Here is an 11,506-nt window from a genome sequence, read left to right on the forward strand (position 1 = left end):
GGAAGATCATTGGCCTACAGAGCAATTTCGCAAGGATATTGGTGGCCTTACATGTAAGCAGATTCAGAAAAGTATGTGAAGAAATGCGAGAAATGTCAGAAGTTTGCATACCAAATACATCAACCAGCCAAAGAGCTTCTACCTTTAACTAGCCCATGGTCTTTCGCAATGTGGGGCATGGACATAATAGGACCACTTCCAACGGCACCCGGCAATAGAAAGTTATTTCTCGCAGCAACAGACTACTTTACAAAGTGGGTGGAAGCAGAAGCACTCGCCTCAATAAAGGAAAAGGATGTGAAGAAGTTCGTCTGGCAGAATATCATCACTCGGTTCGGCATACCCAAGGCTCTAATATCAAACAACGGCACTCAGTTCAATCGCAAAATTTTTAGAGACTTTTGTGAGGAGTACAAGATAGAATTCTACAACTCTACACCAGCATACCCCAAAGCAAATGGCTAAGCGGAAGCATCAAATAAAGTCGTCTTAGATGGATTGAAGAAAAGACTGGAGAAAGCAAAAGGCAAGTAGGCAGAGGAGCTCCCTCATGTTTTATGGGCTTACCGTACCACACCTCGGCGGTCAACTGGAGAAACACCTTTTTCTTTGGCCTATGGCATGGAAGCAGTAATCCCACTGGAAGTTGGCCATCCCACTATTAGAAGTGAAAATTTTGACCCAGATTTAAATGGAGAAGCCATAGCCTTGGAACCCGACCTTGCGGAAGAGAGAAGAGAAAGAGCACTAGCTCACATCGCCTCATACCAGCAAGAGTTATCCAGAAAATATAACAAGACAGTACATCCGGGGCAATTCAAGATTGGAGATTGGGTGCTGCGCAAAGTAATGGGGAACACCCTGGTACCCGGAGATGGCAAGTTAGGGCCTAATTGGGAAGGACCTTACAACATGGTTGGATTAGCAGGCAAAGGGGCATACCACTTGGAAGATAGAGATAACAAGGCCATTCCCAGGTCGTGGAACACTCCAAGGCCGTGGAACACTCCAATCTCAAACTATTTTATTTTTAGCTTTTCTTTAACGTGTTTGTAGTTTATTCTTTTTTCAATAAAACAAGTAGTTTCCTTTTCGGCATAATTGTTTTCTTCTATAAAAGTAGTTTTAGTGAGCTAGGGGCAAGGAAATCAGAGTTGGCCGGAATGAGCTCTTTTCAGCCGAGATTAGGATCTAAGCTGAAGAGGTTGGCTGGAAAAACCAACACTAACTTCTCTTCAGCCGAGATCAGGATCTAGGCTGAAGAGGTTAGCTGGAAAAACCAACACATACTTCTCTTTAGCCGAAATCAGGATCTAGGCTGAAGAGGTTTGGCAGGAATAACCAAACACTTGGCTCTAGGTTGGCAGGAATAACCAACACTGAGCTCTCTTCAGCCAAGATTAGGATCTAGGTTGAAGAAGTTTGGCAGGAATAAACAAACACTTTGGCTCTAAGTTGGCAGGAATAACCAACTTTGAGCTTTCTTTAGCCAAGATCAGGGTCTAGGCTGAAGAAGGTTGGCAGGAATAACCAATACTCTGGCTCTAAGTTGGCAAGAATAACCAACTTTGAGCTCTCTTCAGCCAAGATCAGGATCTAAGCTGAAGAAATTTGACAGAAATAACCAAACACTTAGCTCTAAGTTGGTAGGAATAACCAACTTCGAGCTCTCTTCAGCCGAGATAAGGATCAAGGCTGAAGTGGTTGGCTGGAAAAACCAACACTTAGTACTCTTCAGCCGAGATAAGGATCTAGGCTAAAGAGTGGTTAGCCGGAATAACCAACTTTTAGTACTCTTTAGCCGAGATAAGGATCTAGGCTGAAGAGTGGTTGGCTGGAATAACCAACTTTTAGTACTCTTCAGCCGAGATAAGGATCTAGGCTAAAGAGTGGTTGGCCGGAATAACCAACTTTTAGTACTCTTCAGCCGAGATAAGGATTTAGGCTGAAGAGTGGTTGGCTGGAATAACCAACTTTAAGTACTCTTCAGCCGAGACAAGGATCCACACTGAAGAGGTTGGCAGGTATGGCAAAACAGATTACAAGGTTAAAATCGAGATAGGTATCTCGGCCAGAAAATGTTATACTTTATGCATTTTTGGTAAGAAAAGAAGCGCAAGCATAGAGTTAACCGAACAAACAGTCGAACAAAAGAAGATTTCATTGAAAATTCAAATCAAAGGTGCAAAATATGGGGCCTCATCCTGGTTACACATTCTTTCCAAAGAAGTAAAAAGAAGAAAATACGGGATCAAGCAAAAAGGTCATCAAGATCCGCATCCAGATCAACTCAAAGCCCGGTTTCAGCAGGTAGCTCGGTCACATTTTCAACCAAGTCTTCCACCAGAGGCTCCACCCGAGCTGACTGAACAGCGGGATCATTGGCGACGACCGGGGTATTGTTGGGCTCTGATGCTTCTTCTTCCTCAACTTGAAGAAATTTTTATTGAATGACGTTGGTATACTCCGCCATGTAGCTTGGTATGAAATGTGTAGGCGGGTTTAGGAAGACCTTGGCCTCTTGGCTATGACCGAGCTGCGCCACGGCTACCTTCCACCCACATTTGAAGAATATATCCTTAGCAGCTTTGCACTGCAGGATATAGATGGCTTCACCTTCTTTGTAACCGCGGTCTTCCGCGTCCTCCATCTTCTTCTCAAGCTTCGTTATCTCGGCGTTCTTCTTTTTCTCGACTTTAGCAAGCTCGCGCAGATAACGGTCCTTCATCTCGGTCAAAGCTTTTTGTTTGTCCGCATCCGCTAAATCTACTAGCCCAGTAAGTCGGGCGACTTCTGATTGAAGCTCGGCCATTTTTTGTTTGGTTTCGTTTAGCTCGGCCGTCTTGTTATCGGCCTCAGCCACGGCCAGCCTTGTCGTCTTGCGCAGCTCCAGCACACGCTTGTGTGCAATATGGTTCTTCTACATGGCCTGCAAGAAGGCAGTAAGCAATTTTGAGTGAAAACCGAGCAAACAGATATCCAAAATTGGGAAACAAAGGAAAAATACTCACTAACACCATCGATTTGGTGGCCGAGCAGATGGCTTTCAACTCGGTGAGATGATCGTGGTGTTCTATGTCAGGGGATAAGCACACGCTCTTAGCCAGGTTGAAGACGAGCGTATGGTCTTTGTCTGCCACCATTGAATCGGTGTCTCGAATGGCTCGGTTCTGGTATGATAACTTCGGGGCCCACTCAGAGGAGCTAGCCCAGTCAGAACGCTCCGGCTGTGGGCTCGGTGGCGTGGTTTAGGGAAGCACAGATTCATCCTTGTCGACAAGGCGGGGCTCGGTGGTGGAAGTCCAAGCATGCTTGGTTGGCCGAGATGAGGACGGCTGAGCAGTTGGAAGGGTACCACGGCCTCTTGTGTCTGGCCGGCTTGTGGTACCTCGGCCTGATTTGTTTCAGTGATGAGGGCTCTTACTGCTCTCTTTTTGGTCATTTCTTGTTCTGCAGTCAATGAGATAAGGTTGATTTGTGGAAGGGTTGGATCGGGTTCAAAAGAGGGTTCCAGAAGAAAATCTGTTACCCTGGTCTTCATTCTACTACTGTATCTGTATGTTGGCTCAAAGTTGAGTAACTCAGCCCAACCTCGATCGCGATATCTTAGTGCGACGCGGAGTGCGTCTAGGTTGGGATAACTATATTGTGACTTTAGATGGTCCAAATCTACATAAGGAAAAAAGCCAACGATTAGCACGGTGCCAAACTTATAGACAGAGTAAAGAAGGCAGAAAACTAAGCCAATGTAATTATATCGGCTACTCCTTTATTCTAGTTAATGCGGTCTTCTGGTATTTGGGCTTCCTAGTCCTCAAAGTTACTAGAAATTCAGAAAAAATCGTCGTCATTTACATCTTTGTCTGGGGTGTTCTTTATTATCTTTTCTCGGCGGCGTCTTATTCTTAGGTAATATACCCAACCATCTTCATTTTGGCCAACGGAGTATTGGTGGAATAGCTCGGCTAAACCGAGGTTCAGGCCAAGGCGGCGATTTAGTTCGGTGATGCCGTTTATTATTCTGTACGAATTTGTGGAAAGCTGGGTGGGGCAAAGTCTTGTTTGTCTGAGAAATTTACAAAGAAGAGGTTATACAGGGAATCGGAGTCCGGTTTCTACAATAGAAAGGAGGGTGAAGGGAACGAAGCCCGGTTTTCCCCAGGGAGTGGTGTCTAGTTCGGCTAAACTAAGATGAACATCATCAGGGATGTTGTAGTCACTTTGGAACTCGGCCATAGTCCCTGGAGAGTTTACTAAGAATCTATATTTACCCATGTGGACGTAAATTAGTTATAAATTAGCTCGGTGTTGAGTATCTCGGTTGGAGCGTTCAAATGAGTGCCTAGGCAACCTAAGTCAGTCTGCAAAGTGAAAAGGAAAAGTGTTAAGCACAGATCGTTGGACCATGCTAAGTACAAAGGCAAAATAAGTATAAGCCTAGCTCGACTATGAGGAATACTATCTGTTCTTAGTTCGGTTGTTGCAAAGGATTTTAGCTCGGCTAAATGAAACAAAAGGTTTGGCATAAAGTTTTAGATCGGTCATTTGAAGAGTTATCTAGTTTGGCATGAAGTTTTAGTTCGGTCATTTGAAGAGTTATCTAGTTTGGCGTGAAGTTTTGGTTCGGTTGTTGGAGAAATCATCTAGTTTGGCTGGGTGCACACTTGGAGGTTCCCTAGTTCAGTTAAACCTAAGCCTTGAGTTGCCCAAACAGGTTTTTAGCTCGGTCACACCACGATTCTAGATTCAAACTTCATGATTTTTGAATCCAAAGGGTGTGCTCTTAAACACGAACCTATGGTTTGGGGGTTTGGTTTTTGGTGTTATCTGTTCTTACTCATAACATGTTTATACAGAATATGTTTTGTGATATATATGAGTATATATGTATCTATATTATGTATATTCACAGAATGAATGGAAAGAAATAAAGGATTGAGCTACTTACAGTTTGAAGACGGGAGGACGTAGATCAGAAACCACGAAGATAGTGATAAGAACGCAGGATTTGTAGATGTTGTGGCTACAAAAATGGAGGCTCAAACGACGAGAGAGAGAAGATGAATAGTAGAAATGGTTGGTTCAAAACATAGGGTTTTTGTATAAAGGCGTATGAAAAAGACGAGACTGTTCAAATTTTTCGGAGTATGAAGACGGCGTGACAGCTACGCTGGGCCAATGAGAGCTAGCCACGTGTCTATGGAAGAGAAAGCAATTCAGTTATATAGCGACTAAAAAGACGTTTTTGACCGGACAGATTAGTAGCCCGGCGTGAATTTAGCTCGGTTAAAGGCCACTTTTTAGCTCGGCAGGTAGAAAGGTAATCCCAAATCATGCTTGGCAGATGGAATTAAAGGGCAATTGAGATGGAGTTTTATATGTGCATTAGGGTCGAGCTAGGCCCAGGCGTAGTAATGGGCCGTTTTGTGGGTTGAGGTAAAAAGGGCTTTGTGAAGTGGACCATGGTGTTAGTGTTTAGCTCGGTCCAGGTGGTTACAGTCACCGCGGTCGGGATGTTGGGCTCCTTAAGCTAGACCTCGCCTCTTTAGCTTGGTCAAGGCTTGCTGCAAATTAGCCCGGTCCAAACAGGAGAAAACCGAGGTACAAGTGAAACATGAGCCGAGCTACATGTTGCATACAGAGGCGTCGGGTTAAGTATGAAAGAGATAGTGTTAACTCGGTCATACTATTGTCCGAACCGTGGTAAAATCATCTCACTTGGTTTAAGCAGTGAAGGGGGTGTTGAAGGATAGACATTATTTTTCAGGAGTGTGATTCCTATGAGGACTCTAAGTGGAGGAATAAGAGTCCTACTAGGATTGAGCCACGCGGAACCTATAAAAGCTCACAACATAACCTATGGAGAGGTAACGCAATTTTGATTCTCGAATACACAGAGCTTTTGTCTATTTGTCTATTTTGTTGACTTAGGCATCGGAGAGGTACTCGGTACACACCCACCGGCTAGCTTACGTTTGTGTTTTCAGGGAGTAAAGCGACGGTGTTTAGAGGAGCGCAAACTTGATCAACATGATTATACGAGAACATTATTTCTTGCTCGTACATATCTATTCTATTATTAAAATGGAGCAGCTTTCTTGGAGTCTTGAAGCCATTGTCTAAGAAATTTTTTCCCATTTTTCCTAAAATGACCTTAACTTTGTAAATAATTATACTATTTTTACACTTATATCAGTTTCTAATTAAGGGTAGCATGATAAATTACTAATTCACAAACTGAATAACCTCCACTACCCACGTTTCATAAAATGCTGCAGTTCCACGTTTACAAAACAACTGCTGCTGGTAGCCATTTTCTGAGTTCCCTCTCTATTCACAAACTTTTCCTTCTCTTTTGGGAAAACACTATTCAACTATTCAAACAACTTTTTCCTTTTTTTTTATTTGGTGGAGAAAGACTAATCAACCACATTCAATCCTATGGACTAATCATCTAACACTGTAAAAGGGTGTGTTTGATTGGACGGACTGGAAAAGGGGGGATTAGAATCCATCGGACTTGAGTCCTGGGACTGTGAATCCCCCGGACTATTTGGTCGGATTGGATATGTATCCTGTGTTTGTTTTTTCATGGGATTAGATGCCTGGATAGGACTATTTTCAGTGAATCCAACGTTTGGTTGGACGGACTGGATAGGATAAATGAACAAAAGACTATTTTACCCTTTTCAATTGTTTACTAAGTAATAGCAATATTAAACATATCTTTAATATTTTAATTATTTTTAATTAAATAAATTCGTTTTTTTTAAATTAAATAAATAAATAAATAAATAAAATATCAATAAAATTTGTTTTAAATCATTACTGTATAACAAATCATTATTTTTTTTACATGCAAAACTTTACTGTGTTTGTTTATTTACACAATTAAACATTAAACATACTAATGGTTAAATTTTGTTTAAAGATATTTAAACATACTAATATTGATAAAAAACAAATAAAAATTTATTGTTGAAATTAAACATACTAATGGTTAAATGTTTAAATTTTTATTTAAACAATTAACATTAAAATTATTTTGATGTACAGATTATGTTTAAACAATTAACAATTAACAATTAAATAAATGTTGATGTACAGATTATGTTTAAACAATTAACAAATGTTGATGTAATTAACAATTAACAAATATAGATGTAATCAAATGTTGACGTATTAAAACATAATTTAATAGATGTTAAATAAATATACATGTTGATGTACAGATGTTGAAATAATTTAATAAACATGTTGATGTACAAATGTTTAGATAAAACATAATTTAACTAAATGAAATTATTTATTGTTGAAATTAAACATTTAATTGTTTAAATAAAACATCTATTAAAACATGTATTAAATTTAAATAATGAAATTAAATAAAACATAAACAAAATTTTAAAATAAAACATCAATAAAATATCTATAAAAAATTATTTTAAAAAATTAAATAAATAAAACATTAATAAAAAGTTAAATAAAATTATTTTATTTTTAAATTGAGACATTTAAATTTTATTAAATTTTATTAAATATAATACATAATTTAATAGTAGAGGGTCAAAATTGTCATTTTCGCATCTAATCCAAACAGTGATTAGTCCCCCCAAAATAATCCCACCCCCCCCCCAGGATAGGATAGTCCCCCATATGGAGGACATGGAGTCCGACCGGACATGGAGTCCGCCGGACTAAAAAAAAATCAAACGACGGATAAGGAGGGAGGCCGGACATGGAGTCCAAACAGTGGATAGTCCACCCCTCTTATCCCCCAATCAAACACACCAGTGTACTATTATTAAGCTTTTGTTTGTTTTTTTTGTGTATAAATTCAGTATTTTAAAATTAAATTTGTTTGTGTTACTTAATTTTGTGTGTTTGTTATTTAAAATAAAATTTAGTGTTAGTTTATTTACTTATTTACTTATTTTTATTTTTTTTACAACCAATCCAATATTCAAATAGAGATTTAACTTTTATTTCAGCCATTTTTCTCTTCATTTTTGTTTCTTCTCATCACAAAATCCCCCCCTCAAATTATTGATCCAAACAGAGCCTCTGAATGGCCAAAGCATAAATAACTGTTCAATAGGGAATGGAAACAATAGCATAAACAACCAGTCAGGATGTACTGCTCTGGAAATTAAAACCCAGAAATGAGAAAAAAAAAATTATTAGTTTGATTTATTTGTTAATACAATCAATGTTCATAAAATTTCTTTGTGTGTTTAAAAAAAAAAAAATCAATGTTCTTAAATTTTCTGTGTCTGCTTAAAAAATCAGTATTTATTTGTTTATTGTCTTCCTTTTGTGTGATAAAAAAGAAAAGAAAAAAAAACAGTGTTCTTAAATTTTTGGTGTGTGTTTAAAAAATTCAATGTTCTTCAATAATTCAACATTCTTAAACAGTTTGGGATTTTTTCTCATTTCACTTTTTTAAGCTTTTTTTTTTTTTTTTGTGTATAAATTCAGTATTTTAAAATTTGGTTTGTTTGTTTACTTAATTTTGTGTATTTGTTATTTAAAATAAAATTCAGTGCCCTTAAAAAAAATATATAAAATGAGTGTCTTGGATTTTTTTTTTTTTTTTTTTTGTAATCATATTTTCAATTAAAAAAAAATTATTAGTTTGATTTATTTGTTAATACAATCAGTGTTCATAATTTTTTGTGTAATCATACTTTCTATAAAACAATTTATAGAAAAAAAAATTATTAGTTTGATTTATTTGTTAATACAATCAGTGTTCATAATATTTTTTTTAAATTATTGGTTTGATTTATTTGTTAATATAATTAGCGTTTTAACCGTTTGTAATAATATTCGAATGTTGAGAGCATGGATGGACGTGTCTGGAACTTGAAGGATTTGATTTTGCCCAATATGAAAAATAAATAAAATAAAAAATAAAAAAATTCCCAATTTTGAAGAAAATAAAAAAGTTTAAAGTTGTTTGCGGTTTCTAAATTTAAAAGGATAAAAAAATATATTTAAAATATAGGTAAAAAATTAAGTTGTTTGATTGCTTAATTTTGTGTATGTGTTCTTCGATGATTTTTATTTAAAATAAAATTCATTGCTCTTAAAAAAATTATATAAAATGAGTATCTTCCATTTTTTTGTCTTATCAACTTTAATTGTTTAGACTTAGACTTTTGGGAAGTTTGGTTTGTGGTTTTTTTTTTTTTTTTTTTTTTTTTTTTTTTTTTTTTTTTTTTTCACTAAAAGACAAATTGGTTACAAAATAAAAAAAAAATCAATCCAAACAAAATATCACATCAAATTCTATAATTATTTCACTTTTTCTCTTACAAACATCACATCCAACCACAAAAAAACCTAACTATCTTCCTAAACACAAATTTTTTTTTCTCCAATAATATCCTATAACTAAAAAAACTTACAAAAAAACTCACTTCCCAAACACCCACTTAGACTTAAATAGTTTGGGGTTTTTCATGTTTCACTTTTTCAAGCTTTTGCTTGTTTTTACAAAAAAAAATAAATAAAATGATTTGCTTGTTTACTTTTGTGTTTGTTTAAAAAAATATGAATTTCATATTATAATTATATCAAATCTTTTTTACTGCAAATGTTCCAAGAATATGGGTTTCTGTTTTGTTATTTTGTGTGCACCATTATTACTTACACTTTTTATTTTCTTCATTAAAAAGTAAAAGAGAAAAAATTATGTTAATAGATTTCTTGGAGAAAAAAATTGACTATTATTTTCCTTCGTTTATATTTTTTGCAGGTTGCTTTATAACTTTGTGTTGTTCAGAATAAACTTTTCGGATTATTCTCTATCGACACCTATTTACGTACTTCATTTTTTGTAAATTCTATTTTATTTTTTGTAATTTAATGTTGTCATAGATCTATAACAAAAATTGCATCAAAACAATTTGAAGAGATTATTGAACGTGACATTTGATATGGACTATGTCAATCTATGTCAATATTTAAGTTTTTAATTTTTTAATTTTGTTTATAAAAAATTAACAAAATAATTATTTTTTGTGTCTATACATAATAAACCAATTATAAAACCAATGTTATTATTGTAGTCTATCTGTTAAAATATGCATATGTATAATTGTGGCTCACTTTAAAAACATAAAATTTTAATTTAATCAATGTTTATTATTAGCAAACTAATTTTTACATATATCTTATTTATATATATATTTTTTTTTGGGCAAGATTTGCAGGATCTCCGGTCTCATGTTATCAAATTTAGATTTTATATGAAGTTTCATTGTACAGTTTTTTTAGTTAAGATTAGTAAATATTGCATTTTTTAAAAGATGTGTACATATTTTAATGTGCATATATTTTATTTATCAAATATGTTAATATTGCATTTTTCATTGTACATAATTATTCATATGATTTACATGTATATTATTAGAAAAAATAATATCAAATTCATATTATAATTCTAAACGAGTTTGGAAACTCATCGCGTGTGCCCGACCGCTAGTATATATATATATATATATAAAGAGACTTGCAAAAAAAAAAATACATATATATATATAAACACAAAATAATTATAAAATGATAAAAATACAGCATCTACTTGCACAAATTAATGCATAAATTCTACAAATCTATAATCCAAATCAAAGGGAAAAATATGACAGGAATAAGTGTGGCACCCAAGTCAGCCGCACTGTCCATTTTTGATTGGACATGGCCAACAATGGCCACGTGGCATGGCTGCATCCATAGAGGGGAGGAAAGCAATACAGGAAGAAAAGTATCTCTTCAAAGAGAATCATATTCTTATGGAAGTTCCCAGTTGTGTTAGGAAATACTTGGACTTGTGCTGGGAAACTTCCAACAGAGTGTGAGTGTGCACTAAAAATAGACTAACACTGTGTTTGGAACTGTGTTTGTTTGGGTCATAAATTTTGAGTAAAATTAAAAAGGGAAAGGAAAATAGTGTGTGAAATGCGCAAGTGAAATAAAGTGATATTGGTGACAATCAAGTTTACATCAAAGGGAGTCTTTGAACTTAATTGACAAAGAAAAATTCAAAACTTGGCCAAGACTTCAATGCCAAGCAATCAAATCCAGATAAGACATCTAAATGCTGAAGGATAAAAACATTCTATTAAGCAAAAAGATTAGTGAGGTGCCAGGAAACATCATCCAATAAAAGAATCAACACATATCTAATAAAGTAAGCTAATAATCACCTCAATTTAGATTCTAATAAGAACTCGATGAATGATGAATAAGCAACTCACTCCTATCAAGAGCCCCTGAATGGTGTAAGCCCAAAATAGACTGCACCACATGCTTGAGATCATGCCAAAAAGAACCAATAGCAATTTCCTAAACATTTGAAATTTCACATACTATGATAATTTGGAAATTGGAAAACTTCTAAACTGATGACACCTAAAGGAGAAAACACAAACTAAAAGCATGTTCACTCAAATTGAAAGGTTTTTTGATTCAATAAAAAGGTCTGATTTGTTCTAAAAATTCT

This window comes from Camellia sinensis, chromosome 2 (genome assembly GCF_055761805.1).
Source record: "Camellia sinensis isolate YWXY chromosome 2, ASM5576180v1, whole genome shotgun sequence".
Classification (NCBI taxonomy): Eukaryota; Viridiplantae; Streptophyta; class Magnoliopsida; order Ericales; family Theaceae; genus Camellia; species Camellia sinensis.